Below are 17,512 nucleotides of genomic sequence, written 5' to 3' on the forward strand. Positions count from 1 at the left end.
CACCTTTGTCATTTGTTCCTGACTTTCAGACTTCTCAATTTGACCCAAACCAAAATTTTAGAGTGAAACTTCCACGACCCACGGTGCAGACCAAACAGCCCAACCTCAGAAGCAGGTTTCAGTCAAGATCAAAGTGAACCTGGCTCGGTTCATTTCTAGTGTGAAACCATTTCTTTGGATGGTTCAGACTTTCAAACAAATTACAGGAAGTTCTGGCAGGCTGTCGTCAGAACCGAAAAGGGGAAAACAACCCAACAAAATGAAACATGGTAGCCCTTCCTGTTAATTCAAAAGCCAGATGTTTGTGGGTTTTTGGTGCAGGGGGAACAGGGCTCTATATTTGGTCCAACAATTTTATAAATTGTCAGCTGGAGAAAACTGAAATTAATTTGCAAGAGGATGTGAGTGAAGATATAAGAGGACAGGAGAAGCGTCTAACCAATCAACGTCACGTACCAGCAGCTGCAGTTCACACAGACAAAGACAACAGAATTAGTGCATTCACATCATTGCGGTGCGAAACTAAAACTAACCAGCTCAAAAACAAGAATCATAGTTGAGACCTTCAGGTGCAAAAAGGCTCTGAATCTTCCCTCCACATTGATATTAAAGCTTTGTATAAATGCTAATGCTTTACTGTGAAAGCTTTGAAGAATGCTTTGCACAAAAGCTTCAAAGTAACAGCTTTGCTTTTAAGCAACCATGGACAAGAAGTCCTAAACACCAGGGGTCTCATTTATAAAACAGTGCGTCGGATCCATACTAAAAATGTAAGTACAGACAAAAGCCAAAAAGGTCATGCGCCAAAAAGTATACGAAAATTTCTACAACCAGGCTTCCACCTCACCATCTGCGTCACCAATGTCCCGTTAACATAATGTTCGTAAGCATGGGTCAAAGTTTCTCCAATCAAGTCTGTTTTTATAGATCACAACTTTGGCGTAGGAAGTGGCGTACGCCTCTTTCAGGCCTCATTATGTCAAAACGCGATCTTTATAAAGACAATACGATATTTGCTGATATAACAAAATCTGCCACAATACGATTTTGATTTGATTCTGGGGTCTGCAATCGATATAAGACAACATCACTCAGTATCCTCTTTGTCTTCAGCTAGCACTGATTGAGTGTTTAGGAAGGAGGTGTGCTTGGACGGAAATGGTGACACAGACGTCCTATGAGAATTTCACAATAAAGGCGTATCTTAAAGATGATGATATGCATCAGTGTTTTCACTTTGCGTGGTTGATACTGGACCGCTGATCATTTAATCCATATATCAGATCAATGTATCATTACACCCCCAACTGAACACATTTAGAATAAAGAAAGGTTTGATCACCTAAAACAATGGAGTAACTTGGTCAAAAGCTGCAGAACAATCCAGTTTTTCCACCAAATAAGCTCTGGTTCTTTAAATGGTTGCGTTCAGGATTCTTGGAAACTTGGTGCTATCTAACAGATATTTGTCTTTACCCGAACAATCTACATGAACCAGCTACTAATGAGACCACTGCACGCTTTTTTCTAATGATTTTACTTGACTTCTCATTTTCCTCTTTCCAACCTGAAGAATATGACACGCCCACTGATGGCGCCATGGTTTGCACCTCAGGTCAAGGAATGCCTGTGATGCTTTGGTTCCAGCTGTGAACCAACTTTTTGGGGTTCTGAACCACTTTATTTTTGGTTGAAATGCTCCGAACCTTTCAAAAGCAGGTGTGGGAACAGTTCTATGTTGGTGGAAAGGGAGTATGAGTGGATGGTATACGTGTATGAGCCGTCAATCTGGACTCTGATTGATTGCAGTTAATAAAATCTGCAGTGTTTTGCTGAAGGTGGTCGTCTCCATCAGACGTCTCTATATTTGGCTGAAGCTCTGCCACTGGGAAAAAATCTGCTCCTCCTCCTCCTCCTCTTCTCTCGCTCCTTCGTACCCTCCTCTCTGTCGCACCGTTCCACTTCCTATCTGCTGGACACTTTCCAGAACATTCCTCCCTCTCTCTCCTCTTACCTCCTTCCTGGGAATATTTCTCAGCTGGTATGTTAACTCATGTCCTCATTTTTCTCTTCACCTTCACCTCCTGGACCTCCTCTACCACCCTTTCTCTCATCCTTCATCTCTTTATCACAACTACATGATCGCACCTCCTCTGATACAAACCTCCCATCATCCTCTTTTCTCCCCTTCTTCAGCGGTGCTAATTTTGGCACCTGGTTTTGTTTCAGCTCTCCTCGTATCCCTCCTCCCACCTCCTTCTGTTTTCTCTCTTTCAGCTCCCACACTTCCACTACCCCCTCCTTTCCCTTCTCCTCCTCCCGTTGGACCAGCTCCCGCCTGGCTTTCCTCTCCTCTCCCACACATGTCCCCCTCCCTCCTTCCTCCCCTCCCTTCATCCATCACTCCCTCCCTCACCTCCCTCTTCATCCTCGGGCCTCAAGATGAAGTTTTCTCCTCCTCCTTTCATCCGAACTCTTTCAGCTTAAAGTTTAAGCTTCAAATCCACGACGGAGGGATGCAGATGATGCTCTCTGCTTTTTAAGTAAAATCCCTGAAACATTTTCAGCAACATTATTTTAGTTTCTCATTTTATTTATTCAATTTTCAAACAACGCTTTGATTGACTGCAGTTGGAAATATACGTTTAAAAGCTGCTTCATGATGTGAGTTAAGGAAATGTACGTACAGAATATGAGAGGAACGAGGGATGAAAGGACATGAGGAGGAGAAACAGGGCTGGAAGAAGAGATTAGTTCAAGGCAGTTTAAGAGACAAGCAAAGGAGAGCAGTGGGATAAAAAATATGATAAAATATCAGAGTAAAAGGAGGACAGGGGTGTAAGGTGAGGAAAGGAGGAGAGACAGTAGAGGTGACCAGAGAAAGAAGGAAGGAGGGATGAAGGTAAGGAGAAATAAAGGCGTGAGAGGGAAGAAGGGAGGGACTGCAGGACAAGAAAAAGGACAGAAACACGGTCGACTGGCCCCATTTCTGAAAATACAACTCGCCGCACAGCTCTGTGTTTTAAAGGGACAAAACACCACATCTTCAGTTTGTGAATTCAGTCTTCATCATTAACCCCTCATTATCAAATCCCATGTCAATCAAACCATGTGGGCGGGGCTGTGACACCTACCTTCTTTGGATTCTGCCTGAAACTTTTCATTTTACTCTGAACACACCAGAAACCTCCAAGCCTGAATAAAACATAATAATCAATAAGGAAAGATTTATCTTTCACCTGAATCTCATGAATTTTATCGACTCCTGCAACATCCTCATTGTGCCAAACTTATCTCACTTTATTTCTTTTCTGGGTTTTCTTCACCTACAAACCAGTTAAGGGGTCTTAAGATGAATCTGAGGGGTCACATGATGATTTAAGAAATAAAAGAAAAGAAAAGAAAAGAAGAAAATGCAGAAAAGCCGAGACACTTTGCCTGGCTCATGTCTCAAAAGTCCTTCAAATAAAAACAATCTGCAAAGAATAGAAGGAAATTTTATAACCTGCTCACACTGAGACCATAAACTGAGATGAGGGATCACAACAAGAGGACATGACTTCATTTTAAGGGGTCACAAGCCAAACAGGAGCTGGTGATTTAAGGGACCAACGTGATTTAGGGGGGTATATCGGCAGAAATGGAATATAACATAATAAGTATGTTTTCTTTTGAGTATAAACACCTGGAAATAAAAATTGTCCTGTTTTCTTAACCTGAGAATGAGCTGCTTATATCTATATAGGGAGCAGGTCCTCTTCCACAGAAATCGCCATGTTTCACTGCCATGTTTCTACAGTAGCCCAGAATGGTCAACCCAAACACTGGCTCTAGACAGGGCCGTTCACATTTTTGGGTCCACCCCTGTAGTTTGCAGCCTCTCCACGACAAGCAATGTCGAAAAAGCACTGATTTCCAATGTGCCGAACATCATCGGAGAAACACTGATTTGAAAAATGAAACTGCTTTTTCAGTGTTTTTACTGTTTTAAATCACCTGGTCTGTTTGTTTTGAAGAGGAAAAGACCTCTGATAATTTGGCTCTTGGTAAAAACCTCATGAACCACGAACACTTCGGGAATTCTAACCCTAAGAAGTGTCAGCTGGTTGCAATCTGCAATCCTCACCACTAGATGCCACTAAATCCCCCTAAATGTTACACAGTAAACCTTTAAGAGAAACTTAGGTGAAAGACGTAAAAGCTGAAACAACACTAGGAGTTAGATGTTTAGATTTTCTTTTTAAACACGAAACAATCACATTGCAATATGTGAAAACCTAAAACGTCACCATTCACAACATCTGCTTTAAGTTTTTTTCTCTGAGCTTTGTGATTATTTTTGAAAACTTTTCATTTTAAAGAAGAATATCTAAATACAGAATGCAACAAACAGACAAATTGAATTCAGGATTGAGAGTGACTGGACTCTGACAGTGCATAAAATATCAGCAATTATTTTATCAATCAATCAATCAATCAATCATCAGAAAAATTACCGACAAATTTGCTAATGGGTTAATGATTTAAGTCAGATTTAGCTTCTCTGCACTGTAGGGATGTCCTTCTTTCTTTTGTATTATATGATTGTAAACGCAATAGTTTTGGTTTTCGGACTGTTGGTCGGACAAAACAAAAGATCAGAACTCAAAAACATTCCCAAAATCCTCTTCCTCTCTCTCCCCGTGGACTCAAAGACAACAAAATTGCTGGTGCACCACTTAAAACATCCTTCTGATTGCCCTCTGTCACACCATGACTGGACAAAATGTGCTCTGGCTCTGCGGTTCTCCTCAGTCTGTTACAAAGACACTGACTCCATCTGTACACAGAGGTGGATCAAAGACATGTTTCAAAGGTTCCTGTTCTTTATGGTGTTTCTGTTCACATGACTGCAGCCGCTCCTCCTCCGTGTCCCCACAATCAAGCCGGACCACCGTCCTCGTCCTCGTTCAGCAAACAGCCAGACTGAGACACACACTCTGTCAACAGTGTTCTGCACTAATTAATACAGCCACACACTCACAGACGTGTTTACAAGAGAAGTGGAACAAGCTCCAAAGAGAAAGGAAAACTAAGTGCGACACAGAAACTGACACAGAGAGGATGAAAGAGAGTCAGGAAAACAAACTGTGATAAATTGATGCACTGAATGCAGTTTTTAGGATGTTTGATGTGATTTGTAACAGTGGTAGTATGGCTTTGGTCGTTTGGTTGAATGTTGGTTTTGTATTCATGTGGAAAAGTCAACGTCCCTGGACACAAGACAAATTTTAGAATTTCTTTCTGATTATAAAGTGAAATCTTAATCTTAAACTTATGTGAGGAAGAAGAGAAAGACTTTAAATGAATGAGTTGGCTACTGTTAAGTCGGATTCAACAACAATTTGAGCCAATCAGGGCCGAGTCCAGCTGTGGCGCAATTGCTGGAGTTCCAGGGGTATGTTCAATATCAAATCAGTTTCCGGGTTGAACGAGATGTGTCTTTAAAATGGTGTGTAACAGTGTGCAGCAGGCATTGAAGGAGGGGTGGGAATCACCAGATGCTCCATGATATGATTTTATCACAATACTTAAGTCACAATACAATATTATCGTGAACATGTTGTGATAAAATATATTGCTAAAATATATATACTAAAGTTTAATCTATAAATATAACGTTTGGTCATGGACCTTCCATGTCCACATACAATGTGCAAGGTACCCTGGGTGTGTTGGTTGTTGAAGTCAAGTTCTGCCTGTTACATGCATTGTCTTCTTTCAAAATACACTTCTGTTTTCACAGGAAATCTACAGTTTACATACAGTCTCTTCCAAAATAAGCGCACTATGTCGGTACAACACTGCAAACTGACGTTTCTTTTCCTTCAACAACAAAAACACGTAGTTGGATTTAGGAAAAAAGAACAGGGTTTGGCTTTAGAATCTTACAGGAAGCAAACACTGCTCTCCTGGGTGAAAGTCGGTGTTTGTTTGGCCACCACAAACCACCACACCTCCCACCTGCCCCACTCTGACTTTTGCTGCCTTTTGTGGTTGTCCTGCCGCGTTTCTCCCCTGATGCCGCCGGGCACCAATAAACTGTAACGGCAACTGGCCACGCATCATGCCGACATTAAAGGACACCTTTTATTGTTGATTTCTGACTCTGCTTGTCACTCCCCAAGCACCAGATTTTGATGACTTTGGAGTGAGACCAGGCTCATGTAGAGGTGTGTTTGCCATGCCAATAACACCCTTTTGTGTTGATTTAAATTGAACCCCCACTGCATTGAAAGGCAGTGCACCTGCATAACAAAACAAGGTGTTCAATTTACTACCATTTTCTGCTTCATTCTGCTTCATTCTGTCAGAGCTGAACACAGCCCTGATCATCCAATTAATTTACAGATATTTTGAGATCAATGTTGTGGTACAAAACTGTTTTTTTTTTTAACTAATGAAGCCAAAATTCTCAAATGTGAAACATTTTCCAAACTAAAGCAACTGTACAAGAACCTCATCCCAAGAGAATACAGCCTAAAACTGGTGAAATTATGACTTCAATTAGGAACTGATCAAAGAATAAAAGGCAAGATTACCAATCTGACCAGACAGTTTCTACCAGCTTACAGTTATTGACTACAGACACAGTTGAGGCTCAATACTCAGGTAAATCAAAATGTTACAGAGCAGGTTTCTAGCTTTTAGAAACATAAACTTAGTCTTAACGTGCATGTCCAGGTTTCAGACAGCATCTTCCAGTGTCTCTGTAAGAGTTTGGTTATGTAATCGGCCAGTATTCATCTGAAGTCCTCCGTGTATTCCTTCACAGCCTCCTCTTGTTCAGAGCGCTGGTGAAATGCGACATGAGCAGTTCAGTTTAATATTAGCCTGGTATTAAAATGATATAGCTGAGAGCTCAGGACTGCTGCCTGCTATTTGAGACGCTGCAGCACAGCTGCTGATTTACAGCTCAAATCTCCCTCTGCATCACGCCACCCGAGCCGAGCTGAGACAAACCTGCATCATCATCATCACCACCGCTGAGGTCTTAGTGAAAGGGAAAGAGAAAAAAAACAAGTCTGACTTTGAGCCAAAGTGCACCCGGCAGCATGTTTCCTGCAGGAGAGTCAATTCATTTAAAACGTCCCTGCAGATCATTTGTGAGCAAAACATCTTCATCAACATCAAACCTGCAGAGTGAACCTGACACGCCGACGGATATGATCGGATGCATAAACCTAATTATTAGCTCCCAGCTTCAGATGAAGCCACACCTAAAATCAGAGGAAACAGGTCCAGAAAATGTTTTTTAAAGATGCTGCGTACCACATTCTATGTTCCTTTAAATTAAAACCACATTTCCCATAAACCCCGCTGCACCCTGTTCTATTTTCCATCTAATTCTGGCTTCGCTCCATTTTATTTAAAGAGCCTATAAACACAAGCAGCAGGTCTGCGTTCTGACGACGTCAGCGAACGTCACATGGAAACTAGACTGTTTTTAGAAAAGTACAGTGCTAGTCTGGATACAAAGATGCTTCCTGTGTAGCTCGCCACTCACCACTGCTGCAGGCGAGAGGCTCCAGGCTACATTAGCTGCTACTAGCATAACACACCCCAATCTCAGGCTGAACTGTAGGCAGTCAAGTTGCATAATGGACAATGTAGGTGCCAGGTTTTTACTAGAGAAGAGGATGTGTTGGATTAAAAAAAGGATGATATCTGTGGTTCTGCTGTGTCCATCAGGAGTCTGACAACGTTACAGAAGTGCAACATTAAATCGTGGACTACGATTTTTGTCTTAATTAATAGGACAACTAAGATAGACAGGAAAGGCAGGAGAAAGAGGGGGGATGACACACAGCAAAGGGCCACAGGTCAGAATCAAACCCAGGCCGCTGCAGCCTGTATGTGGCGCCCACTGTATCAGGTGAGCTAGAGGTCGCCCCAGACTACTTTTTTAAAGTTAAGTGTCAAAAAGTTTTGGCATTTCCACAAAAGCTCAGGTATCCCTCAGCAGTATGAAGAAGTTTAAAACAATGCCCAGTCTTAGCAGACGTAAGGTGACATGCCCCATGTTAACTTTTAAAGCCCTGACACACCAAGCTGATGATCGGCCGTCGGTAAGCATCGCCCTAGTTAGTGCAGTGCATCCTGTAACGTCGGACTCGTTTTTTTATCGTTTTTTTAAAGCCATTTGAGCATGTTGAAACGGCGTCAGTGGCGGTGGAGCCCATCGGTGAATGAAATCACTCTGATGGTCAGTTCAGCTCAGCACACATAAACAGAAACTGAATTGAGGAAAGTAAACAAAGAGCTAAAGTTAGGAGGGAGTGAGACCAAAACAAACTGGTTACGGAAGTTAAGATGATTTTTCTTTAGCCATTGAGCTGTTTCGCAGATACGCTTCTTGATGGTTTGTGTTACTGTTCACTGGTGCACAGTAAATATGTTTTGTTCTTTCAACATTGATTTATGTTGTTAATGTGCTAACTGGCTAACTCAGACGGACTTCTGGTATCCCTTTTTGAATGTCATGTACAGACTATCACCGTTTGCTGATGTGAGGAGTTATTTCCTCTCACGCAGGTGCAGAATGTACTAGTGGTTGGCCATCAGCTCTAGTCTTTGCGGAGGGTTCACATGCTTTTTGGCCAAGACACAGCGATGTCAGGCAATGCAGCAGGGGGCCTTCACTGCCGCTAGATCTCTGAAGTCAGTTTGGTGTGTCTGGGCTTTTAAGATAGCAGTCATTTACAAGTTTGGTGAAACTTGTGACTCATGGTGGTGCAGAATTGTGCAGCTTTACTTTGACAACTTGTTTAAACCTGCAAGAGAAACTTAGGAACGCTTTCCAAGTAATGTTTTGAAATTAGGAGAAGAAGGATATTGCAAAGAGCAGATCTTACAGTGCAAAGAGATGATCTTACAGTTAAAACAAAGACTGGGACTGACAGATTGACTTTCACCTCCTCCAACAGTGTCCTTGAGCTCTGAATCCTCACCTCTGACCTCCCTGTGGGGGCAGGGCATGAAATCCAACACCGATATGATGGTTTCATGGAGTTCAACTTCTTAACAATCCAAATGATTTCTTTCTAAAAACTGATTTACACCCAAAAGGATTAAACTTCATTAGATAATCCTAGTGTCACCGCAGTATGTTGTGAAAGCAGGAGGAGCTGTGGAACATGAGAACAACCTGACACCTTACTGTGACATCTTAAAGGCTTCAGTCAACAAGTTGCCAAATGCTTCCCAGTTGCTGCATCAAAGAAATAAGGAGGACAGGTGGGGGAGAAAGGAAACGATGATGAGGGAAAATTTGAGGTGAGAAAGAAGATACGTGGAGGAGAAAGAAGGGAGAAGTCAGAGGGTGATAGGAGGCAACATCATGAGGAAAGAAGAAGAAGAAGGGTAGAAAATCAGGGTGGAACGACAACAGGAGGTGACAGAAAGAAAGGAGGAGAGGGGAAAGAAATGGAGAAGGGGAGGGAGGAGGAGAGAAAGCAGCAGTCCAGCCTGTATCTGATTACATAATTGCTCTACAGGATTTGAAACAGGGTCTGCGCAAAAAAAAAAGAAACGCCTCAAAGCAGCAGCGTTTCTGCTGTCACAGAACAACTACAGTGTCCTGAAAACACTTTGAAAATCTGCAAAATCACTGCGGGGATATTATTAACAACTCCGTGTGTGAGTTAAACATATAAAACTACCGAAAACTGCACAAAAATCACAATAATCTCTGTATTTACAACTACAGGAAGAGTCCAGAATCATCCTGGATCATTTAAGACTGCAAAAATATAACTATATTCTACAAAATGTGAATAAATGTACAATTATTCAGCACAAATGCAGTTTGAGGTCATCACAGGAGTGATACAGTGACAGCAGGAGAGATCAAATACACCATAAAGTACAGAGAAGGTCACTGCAGAGACTGAGAGTCCCTGTAGGAATATCAGAGGAGCATTATGGGAATATTCTAGTGTTTTTGGCTCTGGGGGTGAGGTCAGCAGAGGCGACCACGCCTGCACCACTATCCCAAACACCATCACCTCCATCTCCATCAGGGAGATTACAAAAAAAGACCTCCATCAGTTCTGAAACACAGAGAGCTGCAGGATACAGAGAGCTGCAGAGTTCAACAAAACAACAACAACAACAACCAGCAGCAGCAGCTCTGGCGCACTAAAGCCAAAACACACACACACAAACACACACCAACACAAGTTCAACAACACGATGGAGAAGCAGGGGGAAAGCAGAGACACACAGCCGGGAGAAGAGAGTCGCTGCTCGGCGTGTGTTTGCGCCACAACCCGCTGCTGCGCCACGGGGGTGGTTCTGCAGGTTTAATTGAAGGTTTAAACAATTAACCCGAGACAAGCTGCCTCTATCCCGCGATAAGGGACGCTCATCCCCGCCACACACACATATACACACACAGCCGTCGTGGATGTGGATGCTTCTCCGGCGACAATGAAACAAATCCGTGCAGAGGCTGGTGGGAAATGAAACAGGCAGCAGGAACCAGCACGGAGCGGACCGGCTCCGGGTTGGACCGGGCTCACACTCACCTGTAGGCCGGGAGAAGTGCAGAGGAGTCCGGCTCGGAGTGAAGGACGGACGGACGGACTGCTGAGTGCTCGGAGCAAAAACAACGCAGAAGCACAGAGTCCTGAAATCCACCAATCCTCCTCCTCCTCTTCCTCCCCCCGCCCCCCAGCTCCGCTCTGCTCTGCCTCACCACGGCCCGGACTGCAGCGCCTGGTGCGCTCGGTTCAGGCACCCTGCAGCACCGGCGGGGCGGCGCCTCACCACCTAACAGAGAATGAGCGCCATCTTTGAGGCACTGTTAATTCTGGTGCCAAATTGTATACACTCTGCCCAAAAACTAGATACTTGATGCAGAAAAGATAAAGCAAAAAAGAGCTTGATATCTGTGGTATGAAATCATTGCATCGTCCACATCATGGTCCCACAGGAAGAGCCCACCGGAGACTTACACCAGCCCAACAGTTAACTTGTGGTTTAGCCCCCCCCCCCGGAACATTTGAATAGGAACAAAAATGATGTAGCCTACTCATGCAGCTCCTCTAGACTTTAGAAATGTTATCAGACTGAATGGATTAAATCCAGATATGAGTGATTTTTGGGGTTGTAGTGGGGCAAAATTGGGGCCCTCCAAAAACCTGGAATGAAACGTTTAGTTTGGTTCGCTTTTTTTTTTTTAAGTAATTAGTGACATAGCTAAATTAAAAGTGGCTGAATAATCAGTTTATAGATCAAACTTACAAAAAAAATAATGGGAACTGTCTGAGGCCCCTTTCACCCCCAAAAGGTGCAAAATGGTTTAGTCCACCCCTGCCACTAGGATTCCTCCTAAAATGCAACTAGAGCCAAATGAGTGACTGTTGGAGCACCAGCGCACACTGTCATGTCTTTCCTCAAGAACAGGAAATTGGGTCCCAAATAAAGAAAAGAAAGAAGGTGAGAAACGGAGAAGAAAGCAAACTGACTTTGTAAGTCTTATCAGAATCAGAGATACTTTATTGATCCCCGCAGGAAAACTGTGATCTGTTACAGTCACTCTGATGTAAAGAACAGAGAATAAGAGTATGAAATAGAAGTATGTAAATATAAAGCAATAAAATAAGATAAAACAGAAATGAAAATGTACATTAAAATAAAAAATAAAATTAAAAACACTGTACTTAAGATATGAAAATATCAAAAATAGAATATATATCGTCACTGTGCTGAGGCTGCAAGTGTGAAAATTTAACGACAATATATATATACATCAATAGAATGAACATGAATAGAATAAAGTAAACATATGTACTACAAATACTTACTCATGATGTGCATGATCAAGTTGTACACTGAAAAATATTGCAGCAGTTGAATAATTGCACCCAGAGGATACTTATTAATTATAAATTCAGAGGGTGAATAAAGTCCAGATGCCAGTCTACTGACTCAGAGCGGCTGACACTCTGACGGAGGAGTTGTACAGGTTTATGGCCGCTGGGCCCAGAATCTGGTGCTACACCTCTGATTGTGATGCTCAGATGTCTCTTTCATAATGTCTAGTCTAGTCTAGTAAAGTCTATGAGAAAAAGATGCAGGCAATACAGATATGTGTAATTAATAATTCATTTAATAATTACTGTTTGTTTGTTTTAAAACAACCAAAATAAACAAAAATATACAAAAAAAACTTAATTCATTTAAAACATTTTTTTTTTATCCTATTTCATGATATATAGTTTTTTAAACTGATTTTAAGCATCACTTCAAAGCAAATATCTGTTTATTTTTTCTCATTTGTAAAAGCCATTTGAGGTCAAAATAAAAAAATGTCTTCATGACACTGTAACAGGGAATAATAAACTGTGTTGTTGTGTTTCTATTGGTTCATCAGCATAATTCAAAATATATCTTTGGTGGAAATAAATAAATAGTTGAAGTCAGACTGTGTGGTACATACGGGAGCCTGCAGGGTCAGAAAGACGGTAAATGGTTTATTTTCGCAATGGAGAACTTGATATTTTCTTCCCTGCTGTGACTGTGAGTAAATCAAAGTAAAAGTGACAATGCATTTTTAGGATCCACCTGTACTATGAGACTGTCTCCACCCTCACGGCTGCACTGGGAAATATATGAAGCGCTCCCTGCTCCTCGAGTCTGAGTGAGAGGCGGAGATTCAGGCAACAGAGAGCAGCAGGAGGAGGAGGAGGAGAAGGAGGAGGAAGAGTCTGCAGAGAGTGAATGATGCCAAACACTGAAAAGTTGGGGATGAGTGTGATCAAACAGAATGAATGTATGAAGACAGATCATTTATTGTTGGAAAAATCATAATAGACTTAAAACTTATGTTAATTTATCAGTGATGCTTTAACGCCTGAAAACACTCCTCTGTTCTCACCTCACAGCTGCCGGCTGAGAAATGTTTGCATTTCCACACACAGTTCCCATCAGGCCTCTGTGTGTGAAGGGGAATGTAATGCTGACCCTGCTCTTATCTCCACATTTTAACCACCACATCCTCCCTGCTTCCAGCAGACAAACCCTGCAGCTCTCTGTCCAGGCACTCATCTTTATAATCCTCCTACACTGATGAATCATCGGCTCCATTTCACCATCACACTTTCACATTGTTTTACTCACTATACATTTTCTATAGAAGGGAAAAAGGATTGTTTTGCAGGAACGCAAGTTTTGAGACGTGTGTATTGTCCTACTTGAGATGGTCATTGTGTCATATCAGGCTACCATAGAGCCTTAAAGGTCCCATATTTCTCATACATTTTCACATTCATTCTTGTATTTTGGGTGTCGACTAGAATATGTTCACAGGGTTTAATCTTAAAATAAACACTTAATGTCCTCGTACTGTCTGCCTGAATATATGTGTAGTCACCCTCTGTCTGAAAAGCTTTGTTTTAGCGCCTGTCTCTTTAAGAGCTCCCCCAAAAAACCCCAGTCTGCTCTGATTGGTCAGTGTCTCCAGGTCTTCCATATCTGCACTTTCTCTGTCTCTGCACTGTCATTGCTGCTGAGAGAATGACTGTGACGGCACTGTAGCAGCACTTTCTATCTTTATATATTGTTTGCCTGGAACTGCATCACTAGGCAACAGCTTGAGTCCATTTCTACTTCCTGTCAGCTGATGTCATTCACGTACACTAAAGCTATAAAACAAGGAAGGGTCATTTGTCAGACACATCACAATATGGGACCAAACAGAGTTATCTAGAACACTGGTTCCCAACCGTTGGGTCGCGGGTCCGTTCTGAATGGGCTGCAAGTGACTCGCAAACATGTCAAGTTTGTAAAAAACACACTTTATTTTTGAAGTACAGTGAATTTCTGGCACAAGCTTTTATTTTGAAGTGTCGTTTCCTGCTGTAGAGTGAGTGACTAACAGACAGCTACTTGACAAAGACAGCAAACTAGCTCAACAACATGGCCAAACGCAACTCCAGAGCTGAATATATTAAATTTGGTGGACCTTGAACTGGTGACTAAGGAGAAATCTTGACCTTATGGCTGGACCAGTTGGGAACTCTTCCATTTTGTTAAGATGACACATGTGCTGGCTGTCAGTCTGTAATCATGTTGTCATGTCATAATAATGATGACTTCACACACACACACATACACACACACACACACACTGAAGACAATGCATTCTGGGTCTGAAGGACATCCAACGGTGCCGATATGCAATGCAGCAGTGTGTGTGTGTGTGTGTGTGTGTGTGTATGTGTATGTGCATTAACACTGTATGTGTTTGCAGAATGTGATCTGCCCTTGAAGGTCTTTCTGGGCTCTCAACGATACACACACACAAAGACACACAGTTTGGTCAGTGTGTGTGTGTGTGTGTGTGTGTGTGTGTGTGTGTGTGTGCGTGTCGGGGATTATCACTCAGATACCAGACACCATGTAGAAATGTCCAGCAGACCGCAGCCATATTTGTTTTGCAGCAGAGGATGGTGAGGAGAAGGTCAAAGGTCATGGAGGTAATTGCCATCATGCAGCAGCTGTGTGCTGTGAGCTGGGCTGTGTCTGAAATCACTCACTGCACTTTATTTAACGTCAGCTTTCTTGTTACTGTGTAAATTTATGACTTTATGACACACAAAATTTTGTTGTGAGTTGTACGGCCTGAAGACAACATTTACAGAGGATATTAAACCCAAAAAAATGTTGGCAGTGTACATTTCTGCAAACCACAGATATATTATATTTTCATTTTATTATGTAGCAAATATATATAAACTTAATGTTTCAACAACGCTGTGGTTAACGTGTTTAGCCACACTTGCTTAGGGTTAGGAACAGATCGTTATATTATATACTTTGGCTTAAAATATCTGATTTGGGGGAACAATCCCAGCTGGAAAAGCAGCAATGTCTCAGTAAAAACAACTGCTTTTTGTGCCATTATCCCACCAAGGTAATGTAGCAATGTCTCGGTAAAACACAGTCACTTGTCATTGTGCTATACCTGTTAAAAAATAGTGCCGGGTTGCTAAAAAACACCCATGTTTGGATACTAAAAAGGTGCAGAAAAAACAGTGACAGGACCTGAAAATACATCTGTGTTTGGAGGCTGAAAAAACAACCACTGTTTGCTGAAAGACACCCACTTTTAGTGCCTTAAAAGCTGTAGGACACACAGCAAGGGGTCCCAAAACACCATCCACATTTGGGGGTTGAAAAGCCACTAGGAAAACAACCACAGTATGCTTAAAAACTGTTTGGTGCTGTAAAAGCTGCTGGAAACACAGCAATGACTCACTAAAAACAACTGGTTTTGCTGTTGGTTGATCTCAAACTGTCTGCAGCTTGGCAGGCGTCTTGCCTAGGTGACACGCCATCCACCATCCCCTCCACCCGACAATGACAACGTCAGCTCATATATCACTATTGAAATGTTGTTATGATATGTATGAAAAATACAAATTTTACATCAATGACCCCCTCTGATCTTTTCTGTAGCGCCACCATGAGGCCAAAATTTGTGTGTAACGCTAAATTGAGCTAAATCATCAGGTGCCATTCAGACTTTTAAACACTATCATCACATCATGTCATGCATCTTACTCATTACACAGCTCATGTATTGAAGATATTTCTTTCTTTTTTCTTAAATGACAAACTACATGAACAGGTGTGTCACACAGTGATACATCAAAATAGAAACAATCGATATATGCATATCAATAAATAAAGACAGATAATGACAGTAGCTACAGTACAGGTTTAAATTTTTAAAGTATCATACTTTTGAAGTTGTGAAACAATAACTTTGATCCCATTTCATATTTAAAATCAAGCCTGCTATATTTTGTATTTCCATAATTTTTCTTCCAACAGAATTTCAACCTCTCTCTACAGCAACAGAGGGCTGAAAGAAAAATGAATAAATAAAAATTTCAAAAAACAATAAAGAGAGTAACATACACAAATACATAAATATACGTATGAGTGTGTGCATATGCATCCAAAACTTAGGCACTTACACACACACACACACACACACACACACAAAAAAATTCTGACTTTTGACATTAGATTTCATACTGAAAAAATGTATTAATTGGGACATGAGATACATGTTTTCATAGTCACTGTCATCTTTTTCCAAAAAGTAACGTGTGCAACATGAGGCAGCGTTACAGCTGAAACCTCAGAAATATGGTGTCTCTATATTTGTCCATATTCATCACAATAATCTTAACAATGTTTAAATTTAGGCACAGTAGCTCTAACTGAGGGTGGGTGGTATCTTTTTGTCACCAAGCGTTCCCCAACAATGACTGTGACATAAAATCTGCCAACTCTGAACAGAACCGAACAAAAGATATCACTTTTGTTAAATGTCAACGTTTCTTTCACAGTAGAGTTGGACTCAACTTCAACATGTTGCCTGGCAACAGCTGGCTGTCAGCACCCACTCAGGTGTGTGTGTGTGTGTAACATGATGAATAAGACTAACTGTGTGGGCAGTTTAAGTGCTGGGTAGATATTCAGAGAGAAAATAGATGGAGAGAAGAGAGAAAGAGAAGAGCAAAGGAGAGTTTAGAGAGGAGGGGAGAAGGAAAGAAGGAGGAGAGGACACAGGAGAGGAAATGAGAGGGGGAGGAGAGAGAAAGACTGAAGAAACGAGAAGGCATCAACTTTTTTTTTCTTTCTGTATCTCTCACAAACACTTCCAGACAGAGTGGTGTTTCCATGGTGACCACTATGGGATGCCAAACTGGTTGCTTAGAGAGGAAGAGGCGGAGGAAGAGGAGGAGGAAGAAGAGGTCGAGACCGGTGGATTTTTTCCAGCTTTTCCACAGTGACTGAAGTGTGTGGGTGGGCTCTTTCTCTTTCTGCGTCTCTCATGGCACCAGTGTGAGAGTGGGGGTGGAGGTATTATCACTATTTGCTGTATTATTTGCACCAGGTTTTGGCTGGATGAGGGGTGAAGGCGGCAGTCGCGCACCCGTGGAGCTGCCGATGAACAGGGTGGAGGTGTTTGAATCCATAGAGGAGGGGAGGGAGGCATGAGGTCAGACAGCCTGGGCTGGGAGGACGGGGATAGGAAAAAGGGGGTAGGCCGGGGTCTGGAGGGTCCAGGCTGCCTGGGAGCAGGGGGGGGCGGGGATAAGGGCTGGGTGAGACGAGGGGGAGAGAAAGGAGTGGTGCTGGGTTGGGAAGTGTGGGACGCACAGCACCAGTCCTCAACTGAGGCCAGTGCTTCTAACCCTTTCACCTGCTGGAGGAAGTGATGGTGTGAGGAAGGCTGTCCTTGTGACCTTCTTCCCAAGTGCCGTACACTCTTCCATATGATGTGGGGGAGTGGTGGTGATGGCAGGGCGTCCTGGAGAGCTGTGTGTATGGTGGTAATGGCAGACAGACTGTCTCTGTGATTTGTAAGAAAAGTTAACAGGGGAAATATCAGATCATGAAAAGAAAAACTTTGCCAGTAAATAAAGAAAGTTGTTTGGGCTCCTTTTTG

General features: G+C 42.3%; 1 protein-coding gene across 2 annotated transcripts in view; it reads right to left on the reverse strand.

Moving 5' to 3' along the window:
* The window catches only part of LOC117248237 (spectrin beta chain, non-erythrocytic 1), a 175,853-nt gene extending 165,157 nt beyond the window's left edge, over positions 1 to 10,696 (reverse strand). For both annotated transcript variants that reach the window (XM_078161009.1, XM_033613132.2), the window contains exon 1: positions 10,569 to 10,696. The gene's annotated coding sequence lies outside the window, so the exon portion shown is untranslated. The remainder of the gene's footprint in view (positions 1 to 10,568) is intronic.
* Positions 10,697 to 17,512: the final 6,816 nt, after the last annotated feature.

The sequence above is a fragment of the Epinephelus lanceolatus genome, chromosome 17, assembly GCF_041903045.1.
Source record: "Epinephelus lanceolatus isolate andai-2023 chromosome 17, ASM4190304v1, whole genome shotgun sequence".
Classification (NCBI taxonomy): Eukaryota; Metazoa; Chordata; class Actinopteri; order Perciformes; family Serranidae; genus Epinephelus; species Epinephelus lanceolatus.